The sequence below is a fragment of the Phodopus roborovskii genome, unplaced genomic scaffold (assembly GCF_943737965.1).
Source record: "Phodopus roborovskii unplaced genomic scaffold, PHOROB, whole genome shotgun sequence".
In the NCBI taxonomy this organism is placed as follows: Eukaryota; Metazoa; Chordata; class Mammalia; order Rodentia; family Cricetidae; genus Phodopus; species Phodopus roborovskii.
Window position 1 is genome coordinate 10,310,197 of NW_026126517.1, and position 18,587 is coordinate 10,328,783.

Consider the following 18,587-nt stretch of genomic DNA (forward strand, 5'->3'; position numbering starts at 1 on the left):
CATCACAAGTGCATTCTTATTGGCTGGGCATGCCAACATATATATAAGTCCCATAATTGAAGTTCAGGAAGGATGTTGGAGAGTTGAGATTGATTCAATCAGATATAGTAGTTAAATCTACCATTATTTTCTCGTTGTGGTACCACCTCTGTGTGTGTGTGTGTGTGTGTGTGTGTGTGTGTGTGTCTGTGTGTCTGTGTGTATACTGTGTGCTAGGAGTGGGATACTTTACATGTACTTATTTAATCCCTGAACCTAATTTAAGTCATCCAGCTTCTTTGGAAGTAACAGTGATGAGTCAGGGCCCTCCAATTACAAAGTAGTGTTTGTTTGTTTTTTGTTTGTTTGTTTTTGTTTTTGTTTTTTTTTTTTTCCTTTTTTAAACTGGGCATTGAATCTAGGGGATTTATATATAGCAAACACTTCTATCCTTGAGCTATAGCCTTATAGCCTCAACCCATTTTTTTACTTTTTTTTTTTTTTTTTTTTTTTTTTAAAGACAGGGATTCTCTGTGTAACAGCCCTAGCTGTCCTGGAACTTACTCTGCAGACCAGGCTGGTTTCAAAGTCACAGATTCACCAGCCTCTGCCTCCCGAGTGCTGGGATTAAAGGCCATTGCCACCACTGTTTGGCCCCGTTTTTTACTTTTATTTTTAACACAAAGTCTCATTAAATTGCCCAGATTGTCCTTGAACATTCTGTAAACTCAAATAGGCCTTAAACCTGTGATCTTCCTGCCTTTTCCTCCTGACTAATTTTATAGGAAGTGAAGGAGTCTTACTACATTTTGGGCACTACAAAAAGATTGTATTTTTTAAAATTAATATATAAAAAGACTTGGTGCATTTATTCTTACATCGGTCTTCTGTAGTTTAAATGGACAGATGTTTAAATGACGGATGTCTTGTCCATGGCAGATCTAGAATTAAGAATCTTAATTGGAATTGCAGAATGGCTATGATTTAAGGTACATACAATTTATTGGGAAGACTTGAGAAAATAGGTTTCTAAGAAAATAACGAAAGTTAGATCCAGTAGCATGTACCTTGACCCATGTAGCTAGGTCCTGGAAGCCTGATTGGGAGCATAGATGATTAAGACAGACACAGTAATGTAAACCCAGAATCAGATGGTTATGTGATTGGATGGAGACATGTCAGCAGCTGGATTCACAGTGCATTGGTAATATATAGCATGGTTGAGAAGTCTGGTTAGTTAATCCCTGTAGGGGAATACTTAGAGTGGGGATGCACAGGAAAAGGGACAAGGGAACTGCAGTGCATACTTTTTATGTGTACTGCTTAATAAAAAGTCAACCATTTGTCATTATTCCTCTTGGACCAGGGGAAGACCTTATGACCCCTTGAGTCTGAGGCATTGGAGACCTTGAGTTAGCCATGCTTCTATCCTGAATACTCATTACAAATGAGTATACTCACTCTCCGAAGGTGTTATGAGCCAGCTACTAGGTTGCTTAAACAGCCTAATTTCTTGAGCCACTTTTGTTTTTGTTTTTGAGACAGGGTATAGCTATATAGCCATTTCTTAGTCTTGCTCAGCCTCATGAGTGCTGGGATTATAGGCATGTACTACTGTGCTAGCCCAAGCCCAGGAGTTCAAGATTCAATATTTAAAATAAAATTAAAAGTGCTTAAGAGTATTTATTTGTTCTTACAGAGAACCCAAGTACAATTTCTAGTACCCACATGGCAGGACTGGGCAGTCTGTGACTCCAGAGGATCTAACAGACCTCTGTGGGAACCAGACGTTCATTTGGTGTACTTATATACATGCAAGCAAAACACTCATACCTTACACACATACACATAAAATTTTAAATTTTAAAAGATTTTTTTTTTTTTATAGTTTTGGGTTTTTAGTTTTGATTTTTTTTTTTTTTTTTTTTTTTTTTTAAGACAAGGTTTCTCTGTCCTGAAACTCTGTAGACCAGGCTGGCCTCACTCAAGAGATCCACCTGCTTCTGCCTCTATTGACCACCACCACAAAATCAAAAGTATCTTATGAGTTAAATCTCCAGCCTCTTTTGTTATTTAAATATCATTTTGTTGTAGTACTTGACTAACCTTGCAACAGTTTGACAATTTTAAAAGACAGCATTATAATAAGTCACTAGAGGAACTGCTTTCTTTCTGTATAAAGACACTTTGACACTATTGGGAGAGTTGATTGTAAGATCTAGAAAGAAAAGATTTCTATTCTGTTAACAGTTCTAGGACTGGGAAGATAACACAGTGGTATAGAATGTTTGCCCTAATAATATGCAGGAGGCTTGGGTGATGTGGGATCCGAATTAGCCTTAATAATAAAAACCCAGAGTCAGATAATAAAAACCTGGAGTAGACATTAGGATGAAAGCTGAAAGATCAGATTAGCAGAACGGCTAGCCTCTAGAGAGACTTCTTACCTCTAGCAATCTTCTGTCTGAAAGGGTTGAGCTCCTGTCTGTATAGACCTCTAGTGGCTAGCTCCACCCTCTGATTTTCAGGCAAGCTTTATTTGACAGAACACAAACAAAATGCCACAGCACCCCAGGTTCTACTCCTAAGATTAGACACCCCATCCCATGGGTGTCTAAGGAAAAAGATAGTTGTTCCTTTATAGACCTTTATTATTATTATTATTATTATTATTATTATTATTATTATTATTATTATTATTGACAATTACAAGCCACTGGAAAGAGTACTTATGTATTAGTTATGTTAAAATACCATGACCAAAGCAACTTTAGGAAGAGTTATATTTTAGCTTTGGTCCCAGAGGAAAACTCCATAATGGGAGGTAGGTAGATAGGGATGTATACGTATGTGTCCAAGCTCCAATAATCCTCCTGTCTCTGCTTCCTCTCTCCCCAGATTCTAGGGTTATATATAGGTACTTACAGAGACACTCAACTCCTCCTCCCTCACCCCAGTTCCCATCATGTCTGCTAGGGATCTGAACTCAGGGAAGGTCCCAACTTACTGAGTCAGTTTCCCAGACCTCAGGTTCTAGTTGTAATTCTTGAGTTTTGTACAAAACTGTAGATTGCACAAACCAAATTATCTGGATTTTAGCACATGTATCTGGCAACTGATAAATGTTTAACTAAACATCTTTTCTGAACTATTTTTTTCATGTCTAAAATTCAAATTTCCTTCATTTTGTTGTGAATGTTATGAAAAAAAAATGTTTTTTAGTGCTTTCTTGTATGAACACATGTGCATGCCATGGTATGTGTATAGAGGTCAGAAGCCAAACTTGGGTGTTGGTTCTCACCCTCTGCCTTGTTCTGTGAATTCCAGGCTACCTGGCCTACAAGCTTCCTGCCTGACATTATGTGTACCACCTGTCCACCTTTTTTTTTTTTTTTTTTTTTTTTTTTTTACATGGTTCCAGGGATGCAAACTTAGGTCATCTGAAACTGTAACAAGTACTTTTGTATATTGAGCTGTCTGCCTGGGTCAAGTAGTTTTTGTTTGTTTTTCCAAGGGTGGGGGAAATACTGCCTCTTTTCAATTTAACCATCTTTATCTTTTTAATCTTAAAATAACATTTAAGCCATAAATACAAACATCTGTATGATACATGAAAATGAAAGGTCCCAGTTCCAATGTCACATTGACTAGACATATAGATACTCTGGAGCAGTGGTTCTTAACCTGTGGATCACAGCCCCTTTGGGAGTCAAAATGATCCTTTCACAATGGTCAATTATCAGATATTTACATTGTGATTCGTAACAGTAGCAAAATTACAGTTATGAAGTAGCAACAAAAATAATTTTATGCTTGGGTTACCACAACATGAGGAACTATATTAAAGGGTTGCATCATTAGGAAGGTTTAGAATCACTGATCTAGAGGCACATAGAATATTTCTGTTATCCAAGCAGAATGTTTCTCTGTAGCTGTCTGTATCAACATATTAGTGATTTCCAGAGTAGCTTTTTGAAATCCTGTTCTTGATCAGTTTAGTCAAAGTCTTCAAATGAGTTAGATTTTGTGGTTGTCATCTGCTAATCAGTTATAACTAAATAAGAACTTCAAGAATTAGATTTCATCCCAGTCATCCCAGTACTCAGATTTCTGTGAGTTCTAGGACAACCTGTGTGGTGATACTTTGTTTGTGATCTAACAAATAAAGCTTGCCTGAAGATTAGAGTGCAAAGCCAGCCACACTAGTTAGCCATAGAGGCCAGGCAGTGGTGATACACACCTTTAATCCCAGCACTCTGGAGACAGAGGCAGACAGAATTCAAGGCCACCCTGGACTACACAAGATTGTATCTTTCTAAAAGAGAAACAGTGCTGGGCATTTGTGGTGGCACACATCTTTAATCCCAGCACTCGGGAGGCAGAGACAGGTGGATCTCTGAGTCCAGCCTGGTTTACAGAGCTAGTTCCAGGACAGGCTTCAAAGCAATACAGAGAAACCCTATCTTGAAAAACCAAGAGAGAGAGAGAGACAGAGACAGAGACAGACAGAGCTCATACAAAGGTGATCCCAATCAGCACTTGGGATCATATGCCTTTAATCCCAGCACTAGGGAGATGGAGACAGGAGTGATATGGCTCGACAGAGAGAGGCAATCTGAGGAACATTGCAATCTAAGCAGTCTGAGGATGCATGCAGTCTGAGGACAGAATCGCCCCTTTTGGTTTGAGCATTGTAAGGGGTAAGAACTCTCTAGTGGCTGGCTGCTTTGCTTCTCTGTTCTTCAGCATTAACCCCAATACTTGACACTAGGTTTTATTATTTTTTTCTTCATATTAAAATTTATTGAACCTCAGACAGACTAAAAATAGTAAAATCATATAAAACCAACTACTGTATTGCTTAGAGATGGATTCATATATGATAAAAGACAATAACAGTACCAACTTTATCAAGATACAAGAGTGGTTACAATTCAAGGATTTAAAAAAACTCATATGTGTGTGTGTGTGTGTGTGTATAAATGAATTGATGCAGGTGATTTAAAAATGCAAGTTAAGTATGTTTTAAATTGCACCATAGATAAACTTTCAACTAGTGGTGTAACTTAGTGCTAGTGTGCTTGGCTAGCATTCCTGAAGCTCTGGTTACTCACTAGTACCATCCCATGTAGTTGGTTCACACCTGTAATCCTGGCACTTGGAGATAGAATAAATTAACCGTCATCCTTGGTGACATATTGAGCTCAGAGCCAGCTTGAGCTACATAAGACCTTGTTCAAACAATTTTCATATATGGTCTAGATTTTATTATTAAGACCTATTAGAACTCTTGCTACAAGCCTGGTCTACAAATCCAGTTCCAGGACAGATAGGGCTGTTATAACAGAGAAAGCCTGTCTCAAAAAATGAAACAAAACCAAAAAAAAAAAAAAAATTGGGCTTCCTAGCTTAATTTTTAAAAAAGAACCATTACTGATAGTATCATTAATAGATGTGGCAGTTATCAGTTTTTGACATGTTTATGTTTATTAGAATTCTAGTTTTGGTATGAGATAATTATTATTTTGCAGTTCAGGGATTCAATTCTAGGTCGTGTACATGTTAGGGAAGCACTGTGTACCCATTGGGCTACATCCCAGCTCTTGCTATGTGTATCAATTGTCTCTGACTCCTGAGTGCTGCAGTTAAAGGCATAGCCTGAATTTAAACAATAAATTTTATTGTTTGATGTGTATGGGTATTTTGCCTGCATGAATATATGTCCCGTGCTTATGAAGGCCAGAAGTGGATATTAGATCTCCTGGAACTGCAACTATACATGGTTGTTAGCCACCACGTGGGTGCTGGGAGTCACATCTAAGTCTTCTACAAGAGCAACAATGCTCTTAACCTCAGAGTTATCTCTTAATTCCCCAGCTTTGTTTGTTTTTTGAGACAGGATTTATTTGTGTAGTGTCCTGGCTGTCCTGGAACTCATTCTACACTCTGTAGACCAGGCTGGCTTCAAATTCCCAGAGATCTACTACCTGCCTCTGCCTCCCAAGTGCTGGCATTAAGGGCATGTACCACTACTGCCCAGCACATTAATTAATAGTTTTTTAAAGGAGGAAGGGTATAATAATTATTCATCCATATTACTTATAAGCATCTAAGAAAATAATGAAAGAAATTCTATTAATATCATGTAAATTACAAGTTCTAATATAAAATTTGTGAAAAGTTTTATTTATACATGTTGTTTTTGTGATATTTGTGAAGTAAAGAACAAGAAAGAAAGACTTCTTGCTGTCAAAATTGTTTTTTAAATGAGGATGGATATATTAATTATATAAAAATGACAATTTTGTGCTTTTAAGATGCTGCACTTACTACCCAAGTCTGACAATTTCAATGCCATCTCTGGAACCCATATAAACATAGCCAGAGAGAACTGACTTCATAAAGTTGTCCTCTTACCCTTGAGCATGCCTTCCCACACATATGCACACATACGAAAATACATTGTTTTAAGGAAAAGTTTGGTGCCAGATATGGTAGCACATGTCTTCATTCCAGCACTGGGGGCAGCATGTGAGAGAATGAGTATTCTACTGGTTTAAATGTACTTACACTTTGTAAAATTCTTTGGGTATAACCATGCTAAATGTCTATGTTGTTATTTACTTTTGTTCCTTGAAAATTATTTGTTTTGTTTTTTGAGACAGGGTTTTGTTTGTTTGTTTGTTTGTTTGTTTTTGTATAGCCCTGGCTATCTTGGAACTAGTTCTAAGTAGACCAGGCTGTCCTACTCACAGAGATCTGCCTACCTCTGCCTTCACCTCCTGAGTGCTGGAATTAAAGGTGTGTACCACTGGGCCCCTGAAGTTTTAAAAGTAGGTAAAAATGGTTCCACTTATGCTGAGTATGGCAGAACACACCTTACTCCCCGGCACGGAGGACAGAGGTAGGCAGATCGTTGAGTTCCAGGGCCAAGCAGAGAAACCTTATATGAGGCAGGGAGAGAGATGGGGGTGTACTACTTCTATAACGATGTGAACATACTGGTCATTGAGCTATACATTTAAAACTTTTGTTATGCTATCATTGTGATTTTTTTTTTTTTAAGCAGCCTTGCCCATGGAAATATATCACATATTTGAAAAATCAGTTAGTCATATATGTCATAGCTAAAATAATTAAAATATAGACAAGATTGGTAACTTGGAAAAGGAAGGAAATGTAAACTGTTTTAAAGTAGCCTATTCTGAAAATGCAGTGAAATATTAGGATTTGATGTTTGGGTGACTGCTATAGGAATGTGTGACTATTCAAAACACCTTCCTAAAGATTATTGTCTCCAAGAAGTGTAAATGTACTTAATGCCACTGAAATGTAGACCTGTCTTAGGGTAAGTTTGTTTGTTTTTGGTTTTTCAAGATAGGGTTTCTCTGTAGCCTGCCCTGGAACTCACTTTGTAGACCAGGCTGATCTTGAACTCACAGTGATCCAAGTGCCTCTGCCTCTGAGTGTTGGGACTAAAGGCGTGCACCAACACTGCCTGGGGGTAAATTTTATGTAAGTAGCAAGTCCTCTTGAAGGATGAGCCATATTTCCAGTCCCAAGGGAGAGTTTTCTTTTTTTTTTAATTCTTCAATCATACTGATTTTTACTAGTGTTTTGAATTTGTCTTTCTCATCTTGGTTGCACAAGTTCAACCATTTCTTTTAGATTTTTTTTAATTGTTTGTAATTTAAGTTCTAATGCTTTTTTAAAAATTTAATTGGAATCCATTGTACTGCTGCCATTTTCACCTCTTAATTGTAATTCGAGTCCTCTCTTTTAGTTAGTTTGGCTAAGGGTTTTTGGATCTTGCTAACTTTCTTAAATTTATTTACTTTAATTATTGAGACTGGGTCTCTACATAACTCTGGCTGTCCTAGAGTTCAGTATGTAGACAGGTCTGGACTCGAACTCATTTAGATCTGGCTGCCTCTTTGACTGCTGCGATTACAGGCATTCACCACCACTGCCCAGCTTTTAATCTTCACTTCCTTTTGATTAGTTTGACTATGGGTTTTTGGATCTTGTAAATCTTTTCAAAGAACCAATTACTGACCTGATCTTTACTTGTGTTTTTATTATTACTATTATTATTGAACTATTTATTTATATTTTTTGTATGTGTGCTCTGCATGCAAGAAGAGGGCATTAGATCCTATTGTAGATATTTGCGAGCCACCATGTGGTTGCTGGGGATTGAATTCAGGACCTCTAGAAGAGCAGTCAGTGAGTGCTCTTAACCTTTGAGCTATCTCTCCAGCTTTGGATTTCTATTATTGTTTTTACAAGGCTCCTGGAGCAATAAATTATTTATTTGAAGTCACTCTGCTTCTTAAAAATATTTTATACTCTGACAGGGAGGAGCGCTTGTTTGTCCCAAGGAGGATATGTAGAGTTTGTTCTTCTCTTCCACCTTTTTGTGGGTTCTGGAGACCAGATTCAGTTATCAGACTTGGCAGCAAGCACATTCGTTACTGACCCATCTCTTTACCCATGAGTTATTTCATTAGTCACTGCTGGGTTTTGTGGATCTCTTAGAATGTAGTCACTTGTGTGAATTTCCTTCTGTAGTAGTTTTCATGGTATCCTAAAGGTACTGGTTTTCATTTTTATTCACTTCTAAGCATTTCAAATAAACCTTCCCCTCAAACTATGAGCCAAAATAAATCCTCTCTTAAGTTGCTTTTTGTTAGGCATTCTTCACAGCAAAAAGAAAGACAGAAAGGAAGGAAGGAAGAATACATAACATTGGCGCCAAGAAGTGTGGCTGTTTTGTGATACACCTGAACATGTGGTTCTTGAGTGTGTGGAACTGGTTTGCAGGAGGATTGTTATAAGAGTTTGGAGTTTGGGACTAAAAAATTGCTAGAATGCGCTAGAATGCAGAAATTAGCCACTATTTTGGGTTGAGTCTGGAGAACTAGAATACAAAGAGAAGCATAAGGTGTGGGCACTCAGCTCTTCAAGTTTCAAAGGGAAATAAGGACTATTGGGAAGTGAGCTAGATACCATTCAGGTTACATTGGTGTATGAGAGGCAGTGGGTGGGGTGGTGCAGTGTGGTCAACCTTCATTGTGACTGTGGCCTGAAAAATTTAGGGAGGCTGATTTTTAAAGTAATGGGTATATGTTTCGAGAAAATTTCAATGCACACATGGCATTCAGAGTGTATGTCATGGCTACTTGATCACTGTTCTTAATCGGGTCTAAAGTGAGGGAAAAGGTAATGAAATTGAGCAGTTCAGCTTGGGAAGGAGCCATATACAGGTTTAAAGTTGCAAACAAGGAGGATGCTGCAAAAGAACCCCCCCCCCATACACACAAATAAAAGAAGTTACATTAGCCCCCTTAACAAGAAACTTCTGCTCTGCACTGGGAGAATAGGAAGAGTGCCCTAAGGATAAGATCCCACCCAAGGGCTCATTTAGGAAGATTCATGTTTATTAGATATGAAAGGAGAGAACCTGAAGTGAGGATGAAGCTGAAGGTGTTCCCTGCCTGCAGACAACTGCCTAGGAAACTGAATTTGCAGGTTTAGCTAGCAGCTCTAAAGCTGTGATCCAAGGGACCAAGCTCTATCCCAAACTAGCAATAGAGATTGGGAGCATCCATGTGGTACTGATTTTGTAGGCATGAAAGATCAAAGAGTGATTGAGTGGGTCATGGAAGCATGTTTCAGGGAGCTGCTGAGGCCTAGCAATGTATGCCAGGGTCAGAGCCCTTGAAAGGATCCCCTGCATATCAAGGTGTGAAGGTGAGTGAAACCTAAGTTACACTGGTGACTCCAGTATAGTAAAGATGTCAGAACTTCGGGATATCTAAACAGAAAAAGAAAAGGACAATAAATCTGCAACTACATTAAAGACCTGGCCAAAGAAAGTGTGCCACAGGCAGCAGGGCTGGAGGACTGACTGGGCTACCCAAGCTGTTTGGAGCCCAACGGAGTCTACAGATTTCAGATGCCAGTCATGGAGCTATAGGATATGATATTGGTCCCACTGAGCTTCAATCTTGCTTTAACTCAATCTTACCTTACTACACCCTTGTTCCTCCTTTTTGGAATAGGAATGTTTACTCTGTGCCATTGTAAAGAAACTAAGTTTTCTTAATGTTATAGGGGCTTACAGTTAAGAGATTGCCTTGAGGCTCAGAAGAACTTTGAATGTTAGTCTTTCTTTTTTTAAAAAACACTGTTGGAACTAGTATAAACTATGGGAATTATTGGAGTTAGAATTAATACATTTTGCACTCAGTTCTAAGGCTATGGGAGCCATAGTTGAAATACTATAGTTCTCCATTTCTATTTCATCACAGTAATGAGAAAAGTAACTGATATGGTCTGTTTGACCCATGGTTTGATTTAACTCTTATATTTATGGTTTTGAGCCTAGCCTTTAATGGCTGAGCTATCCCTCCAGCCCTTGATTTAACTTGTTACATTTTGTCAGAATGACCTATGTGTTGATGAGAATGAGGTATTAAGTCATCTACTATTATATTGGCATTAATTTGTCTTTACATCTATTAGTGTTTATGAAATTGGGTGCACAAATATTCAGTGTATACGTGTTTAGAATTGTAATGTCCTCTTGGTAGATTATTTACTCCAAGGAGCTTTTTATTTTACATAATGTGTTTTTCATATCTAGTATTTCAGACCTCTTCACTATTATTTTTTAATTGAATTTGTCTGTCATAGCTTTCTTATTTCACTTAGGTGTTTTCTTTAAATTTCTTAAAAGATTTACTTGTGTCTTTGATGCCTTTGAATATAATTATTTTATTGTTCTTTGGGGTTTCATCTAATTTACTCTCACTGGATGCCAATGGATTAGTAACTTTGGGCGAGTTTCATTGCCTTAGTTTTTCTTGTTTTTCATATGACTATCTTTGATTGGAACTTGTATTAGCTGTATTCATTCAGTTGAAATGACCAGGTAGGGCTAGATTATAGAAGAGTTGAGATGTGGTTCAGAAGTTACAGCTTCAGTTGAAGAGCCCAGGGTGCTTGGTGTTTTTCATGTATATCTCTCCCAGTGTAGAATTTTAAATGCAGGAACAACCACAGCTCCTGACTATTCCTGTATGCAATTGCTATACATTAGTACATCCTACCCTCTCCCTCCTTTTTTTTTTTTTTTTTTTTTCAGTTGGAAAGTAAAGGAACAAGGATAGGGATAGTATGATGTACAATAGGATTCAATAGGACTTTAGTCAGTAAGATTCATAGTGGGAGAAAAAAGGGTGAATGTGGGGATAAGTATTAGATCAACTTTGAAAAAAATCAAAATGGGGAAAAGGCTTAGATTGTTAAAACTGTGGAAGTTTTGGTTCGGAAATAAAAGATGAATAGGTTAAGAATGCAAATGCATATGAATTGGGCATAGGAAAAATAGAATGCCTAACTGTAGATAGGACAGAACAATCCTAAAACCTGTCCAAGCAATTTATGTTAAAGCAGGATTATTATGAGATATGGAAGAATGAAGTTTAGAATACTTTTTTAAAAAGACAAATGTAAGAGTAATAAACCAAAAATAAATAAATACAGAGTAATAACCAAGAGACAAAGTATAATAATAGATTTAAATTTATTTATTTATTTCATATAACCAAGTCCATTTAAATGAAAACAAACATTTATAGACAATATTTGGGAATTTGGGTGTTGTTCTTTCCAAACTACTTCCTGCTGGTAAGGGGCGCTGTCATGGGGGATTCGAAGAAGATTCAGAAATCCTGGATGTAGTCTGTCAGGCTGCTTTGTCCAGCTGTTTTGAATGTAGGATCACCTGGTACTCTGTTTCAGGCGGTCTGGCTTGATCAAACCACATTAGTCTGGAAGGAATCCACATCTTTTCATTTTCTGTGGAAACAAAAATAGAAATCCTTTTCCTCAGTAACTTGTCCTTGAACTTAAATTTTGGAGTCAAAGCATTTTTTTTTTAAATTTATTATTTTACATGTTGATCCCAGTTCCCTCTCCCTCCCTCCCTCCCTTCCTCCTTCCCTCCTTTCCTCCCTTTTACCCTCTCTGCCCTCTCACATGCACCCTAACCACCCTCCCATCCCCCCACCACAATTCCATATGTAGGGGAATGTCATCCAGTAGGGGTCATGTAGGTCTGACAGGTCATGTGAAGTAGGGACTAGGGCTTCTCTCCTGTCTCTAGATTAAGGCAGTTATCCATCCCTTCATGGAGGGATGTGTTCGCAAGGTCCTTTTGTGCTCCAGGGATACATCCTGGCTCCACTGTCTGAGGTCCCTTAGACTGCTCAGTCCTTCTGGCTGAGACCCATATTCAGGGGGGCCTGAGTCAGTCCCATGCTGGCTTCCCAGCTATCAGTCTGGTGGCCCGTTAGCTCCTCCTTGTTCAGGTAAGCTGTCTCTATGTGTTTCTGCCACCTGGTCTTGTCCTCTCCCTCTGCATCTGAGTTCTACTTCGATTCAGTGTTTATGTATGGGTGTTTGCTCCTATTTCCAACTGGCATTAGTTGAGGGCTCCATGGATAAGTTAGTTGTTGATCTCACTCTCTGGGAAAGGCATTTATGGTAGCCTTTCCACGGAAGTTCAAATTAGTTCTCTGGACCTTTCTTTGTGTTCAATTTTATCTTCAAACCAATATTGGCTCCCTCTTTTATGTTCTGTGTGTGTGTGTGTGTGTGTGTGTCTCTGTCTCTCTCTCTCTTTCCTGTCTTCTATTCCTAACCAGGCTAAATCTTCCTGGTCGCACATGTTTTCCTTTCCTCCCCCTCGTTTTCTCCTACTTCTCTCTCCATTCGCTGCCCCCCCACTTCCCCTGAGCTCTGGGGGACATGTCCCTTCCCAGTTCTATGAGGGACTTTATATGAATCTCTTAGAATACACCTTGTATCCTAGTTCCTCTGGTGTGAATTATAGGCTGATGATCCTTTGATCTAGTTCTAAAATCCATATATGAGTGAGTACATACTGTGTTCCTCTTTTTGTGACTGGGTTACCTCATTCATCCACTTGCCTGCGAATTTCTAGATCTAAATTTTTTACATCAGTATTCTTCCTTAGGAATGAATTTGGAGTTATGGAAGGTGTTCAGTTTGCAATTCTAGTTCAGACTCATACAACTGGATTTGGGGTGTGTACTGCACCCAAGTAGTTGAGACGAGTTAATTGTTCAAGTGAGTTTCTGGTACATCTGTACTAAGTTGAATGTGTGATTTGGTTCCCTCCTTATTGCCTTCTGGGTGGTGAATCAGGGGCAGGCATGAGCAAGAGCCTTGTGAGAGTAACTCACTTCAGCCCCAGCTTTCACACCAGGGCATCTGTGTAGAGCCCAGAGTCCCCAACAGCTCTTGGTTCTGCTGCAGCTCTGCCCTTAAGTGTTCTCTAAATAAAGCTGCCCTGTGAGGGGAAGGAAGATTAAGTCCTTGTCTGGGGGTCCTTGGGGACTTTTTTCAATCTCCACACTTGGCTCCAGCTTCACAACATCAGTAAACATCCAACCCTTGGCTTGTGCAGCAGCTGACCTTACAGGCTTGATATGTGTAAGGAATAGCACTACTCCAGCAGTTCTTACTGCCCTCAATGGAGCCTCTTAGTTCAGTCAAATTCAGATTCACATCTACCCTGCCTGAATTCCATGGGGATCTCACCCAGTCTGATAAATTAGTTGAGAAGTATGGTCTGTTACTGGAGTAAAAATTAGTATGCTTTACCTTGACAGTGTTTTACTCATAAATTCTCTGCTTGAATTCATTTTAGTCCAGGCTAATGGTCTGAATATTGGTAGGGATCTATCATTGAGAATTTGAACCTTTGTATGAAGAACAATGATGTCAGTGGCTGTCACTCAAATGTGGAAGATTTTGATATTCAGTCTAAAATATTTGTTAGGAGTCTTTAATTTTACATGTTTAAAAATATTTTTGTATGTATGTATGTATACCATATGTTTGCCCAATGCCCAAGGAAGCCAGACGATGACATTGGATCCATTGGAACTGGATTTATAGATAGTTGTAAGCTACAGTGTTGGTTCAGGGAACTGAACCTGTGTCCTCTCTAAGAATGACAAGTGCTCTTCAACCCCAGAGAACCTAGGTAATAAAGAGGACCCTAAGATCTGCCTAGGAAATGGGAAAAGACAAGAGCTCCTGAGTAAATTGGGAGGGTGGGTGGTTGAGGTGGAAGGGAAGGGATTTGAGGAAAAATGTACAGCTCAGTTAAAAAGAGAGAGAGAGAGAACCTATGAAATAAATGAAGGCATGAATAAATAGTACACACAGTACTGGGTGGGGGGCAGGGATGACAAGTGCCCTTAATTGCTAAGTCATTTCTCTAGCCTAGGATGATTCTTGTAGACAGGGAATGACAACACAAACCCAACAATCTGTAAGCTGTGTTTTTGTATAGTTCATGTTCTTATGCCCTTTTGATTGGTTTTGTACAGAGTGAAGTTATGCTAACAAAGGTCACAGAATTCCTAGGGTAAATAAAAAAATTTCAGGCCAGATGGTAAAGATAGTCATATTGTATGCAAAAGAAATGATTACCACCCAGGTGGAAATACAGAGACTCTCTCACACTGACCCAGGAAAGAAACAAGAAAAGCCATAGTCACAGCAATTTTATTTTTTATTATTTTATTTCATGTGTATGGGAGTATCATCTGCATGTATGTGCATGCATTAAATGTGTGCAGAAAGCCAGAAAAGGATGTCAGATCCCCTAGTCCTGGAATTACTGAAATTGTGAGCTGTGTGGGTACTAGGAACTAAATCCAGGTCCTCTGGAAGAGCAGCCAGTGCTTGTAATTGCTGAACCATTGCCCCAGCCCACACAGCAGTTTTTATGTACAAGGTTAAATTTCTTGGAGGAGTATTTTATCTTAGAAATTTCCTTGCTAGAGTTAGGGCTTTCTCAGTAGCCTGATTGGTGGACAAACTACTGAGGTATTTATAGTAATACACACACGCAGAGAGTCTCTTATGGAATAAAGGCCTTTCCTGCTCTTTCAGACATGGGCATTTTGCCTTTTTGAAGAGCAGGTCACCTGTAGATTTGTTGGTATAGTGAAAAAATTAGCTTGAGTTGAGCTAGATCTGAGACAGGAATCCTGAAAGCAAGCCTAGTTTAAGTGATAGTGGTGAGAATAACTCTCCCCTTGGTTGAAAAGGTTGTCTTTTAAGGATACCGTCTCCAGGCCTGATTTTAAGATGGAGGGTGAGTTGTGAGGAGGGTGCTGTAAAGACTGAGCTGTTCGTTTCCTAAGATAGGGTTTGATAGTTGAGGAGAAAAGGATAACTTATGAGAAAGCATAAGGGTGCTTGTTATCTTTGTTTCTTTACTGTTGCTACTACAGACTACTATTACAGAAGCAATTTAAGGGACAAAAGGTTTATTCTTTATTCTGGCTAACTGTTCAAGGGTAATAGTCTATCATGACAGGAAAGGTAACGCACCATCCACAATAAGGAATGAAAGCAAAGAATGCATGTTGTTGCCTAGCTTCCTTTCTTCATTTATTTGTACAGTCCCAACAACTAGGGAATGCCATCACCCACAGTGAGTAGGACTCCTCCCACCTCAGTGAAAACAGAATAATTCCCACAAGCATACCCAAAGTCCCATCTCCTAAGTGATTCTGTATTCTGTCAAGTTGACAACACTAACCATCACATATGCCTTGAGAATGAATGGCTCTCAATCTTAAAACATGGAAAGTATTGAGTTGGAGCCCTTTTGCTGAAGCTACATAGTCAGCTTGATAGATGTTTTAAGATAAAATGGACCTTTTCAATTTTCCCTGAAGATTGAGGGTGATATACAGGGTGTGTAAAAGGGTGATAACCCAAAGCTTTGTGAGACATGTTAGGTTATTTTAGAATATGATTAGGGGGCAGATCTGTGAATTATCTCTTGTAAGAATACTTGGTTGACTTCTGGGGCATTTTTTTTTTTTTTTTTTTTTTTTGAGGGGGAAGGCTTCTAGGCAGTTCCTCAAAAATGTCAATAACATTGACTAAACCACTTATATTGTTTGTATTTAGATAAGAGTGAAATATATTTGCCAATCCTGTCCAGGTAAATTTTCCCTCAATTGAGTGGGTAAAGAAGAAGTTAATCTGAGATGTCCTTGAGGACTGGCAGGCCTACAGACAGAGCAGTTTTTTGTTTTGTTTTTGTGGGTTTTTTGTTTGTTTGTTTTATTGAGACAGGGTTTCTCTACCTCTTTGGAGCCTATCCTGGAACTCGTTCTGTAGACCAGTCTGGCCGTGAACTCACAGAGATCCTCCTGCCTCTGCTTCTTAAGCGCTAAGATTAAAAGCATATGCCACCAAGGCCTGGCTCGATAGAGCAGTTTTTATTGAATTGAATTTATAACTTAATTCCTTGTTTGAGGATAGGTAAAGGGGAATATGGAGATTGTGAGGAGACTTGTACTCTACATGAGATGTTCCCTTTGTTGAAGGAAGGGTATTTTTTTCCTTGTAAGGAAAACCAGAATCATTCTGTTAGTTTCTTACTCTGTTGGTTCCTCCTGTTCCTTTTAACTGTACTCAGGAATGATTGAGGAAATAAATAGCCAGGGCCTCAGTGGCTGGGAAGGGTAAAAGGTCAAGCTTTCCTTTTTTTTTTTTTTGAATAAGCATTAGTCTTGGTGTCCTGTGCACAGTAGATAACTGCAGCCTGGCTTGGGATTTGGGCAGCTCCAGTTAAAAGTCCTCTTCTAGAATACTGTGTATGATTGCAGGATGTGGAAGGCTTGTTAGGAGGCAGTATAGATGTTAAGTCTTTACCTTTTTCCAGGATGAGCGTTCTGGTATAGGCAATAAGTTATGTCTTAGGGGCAAATATTGTTTATGGGTATCTATAAATCTATAAAAACTAAAATCCTATGTCCCCACAACAAATATGAGATAGAAACAGGCAGAAGAGAGAACTTAGTGGCACAGTACGTGGTTGTGCAAACATGAGGATCTGAGTTCAGCTCTCCAACACTCACATAAAATGTTGGGCATGGTGTTATATACTTGCAATCCTAGAACCAGGGACACAGACAGGAAGATCCCAGAGGGGCTAATTGTAATTTCTGATCCTTTTAGGACTGAAAGAGACTACTACTGTTCTGACTACTAAATTTCTCTGTTGCTTGTTACTAACTGAAACATGTATTTCATTAGCCTCAGAACTCTGATATAGGTTGCATTATCCCCATTTTGCTGCCGCAGAAATTAAAAATACAAAGGTTAAAGTGTGTGTGTGTGTGTGTGTGTGTGTGTGTGTGTGTGTGTGTGTGTGTGTCTGTCTATCTCATAATCAAGATGACAATCCAGTATTCAGGTTCCATTCTATGTTTTAACTATTTTACTCTTGGCTTTTATATAGTGTTGGAAAATAATGGCATATTTCTTCATTTTGGCTGTTCTTTAAATCACACTCATACCCTTTAGAACTTTCCTAAGTATAATAGGCCTGAGATAAAGAGAAAACATATCTCTGCTTTTAAAGTTGGGCCATTAAGAGTGATGACTTTGATTGGTTGAGGGCAATCAGTATTTTTCCTTTCAGGAAAGAAGAATTGAATGGGGTTTGGAATTCAAAAACACACTGATTATTGGCTAAACTCCTTTTCTGATTTTTAGTTCTTTGCTCATAGAAGATAGAGGTAACACCAGGTTGAAAAGGTTTCCACTCCCTCCTTGTCTGTGTAGCCTTATACTTTTCTTGGAAGGTTGCTAGTACAGTATCTGGGGCCTCCAACCAAATCAAGTTTGAAGTAGTCTTATTTTAGCATTTTGTTGCACATTTTCCAACAACAGTGCTTGCTTTCTTGTTTTTTTACTACCTGTGTTCACACGGATGATCCCTAGGTTATGAGTGTCATTTACTCTGAGGTCAGTCTTATGCGGTCAACCACATAATGGGAATCAAAGTAATCACTCTTGTATGCTTACTGACATACATACAGGCAACAAACAGGTTATATGGTTATATGTAGCCTTCCTGTTTGTATAAGAGAAAAATTGTCAAGTCCATGAAATTATTTTCTGCCTAGATCAATCTTAACTATATTATCTCTGTGTGATTTTTGTTTTGTTTTGTTCAAGTGAGGTTTGAACACTTTTTTTGTTTTGTTGTTATTTTGAGGTTTTGGCGACAGAATGTACGTATCACTGGTTGGTCTGGAATTAACTAACCATGTAGGTCAGGTTGGCCTTGAACTTAGTTATTTTCCTAATGTACTGCCTCCAGAATGCTAGGATTATAGGCATACATTACTATGTCTGCCTGTGATTACTTGTATTTAGGAAGAACATGTGGAGCAGGGTTTGTTTGTTGTCTTTAATGATCTTGACTTTCTTCTCCTTTGGAGGATTGAGCAACACTTCAATCCATATGACAGAATAAGTGTCCTGCAGAAGTTTGAATTTGATCAAAGTTATTATTTCTATGTTATCAGATCTCTTACCTTCTTAAGATTCACTTTATGTTATCCTTTATCATGATGTCAAGTGGGGAGCAGTTTTGTCTCCTATCATTATATTCAGACTTTTTTAAAATCTTGAAATCTTTTCTTTCTTTTTCCCTTCTCCCTTTATCCTATACAATGTCTGAATAAAACATT

General features: G+C 38.5%; 1 protein-coding gene across 2 annotated transcripts in view; it reads left to right on the forward strand.

Moving 5' to 3' along the window:
* The window catches only part of Zbtb44 (zinc finger and BTB domain containing 44), a 52,552-nt gene that overhangs the window by 13,644 nt on the left and 20,321 nt on the right, over positions 1 to 18,587 (forward strand). The window lies entirely within an intron of this gene.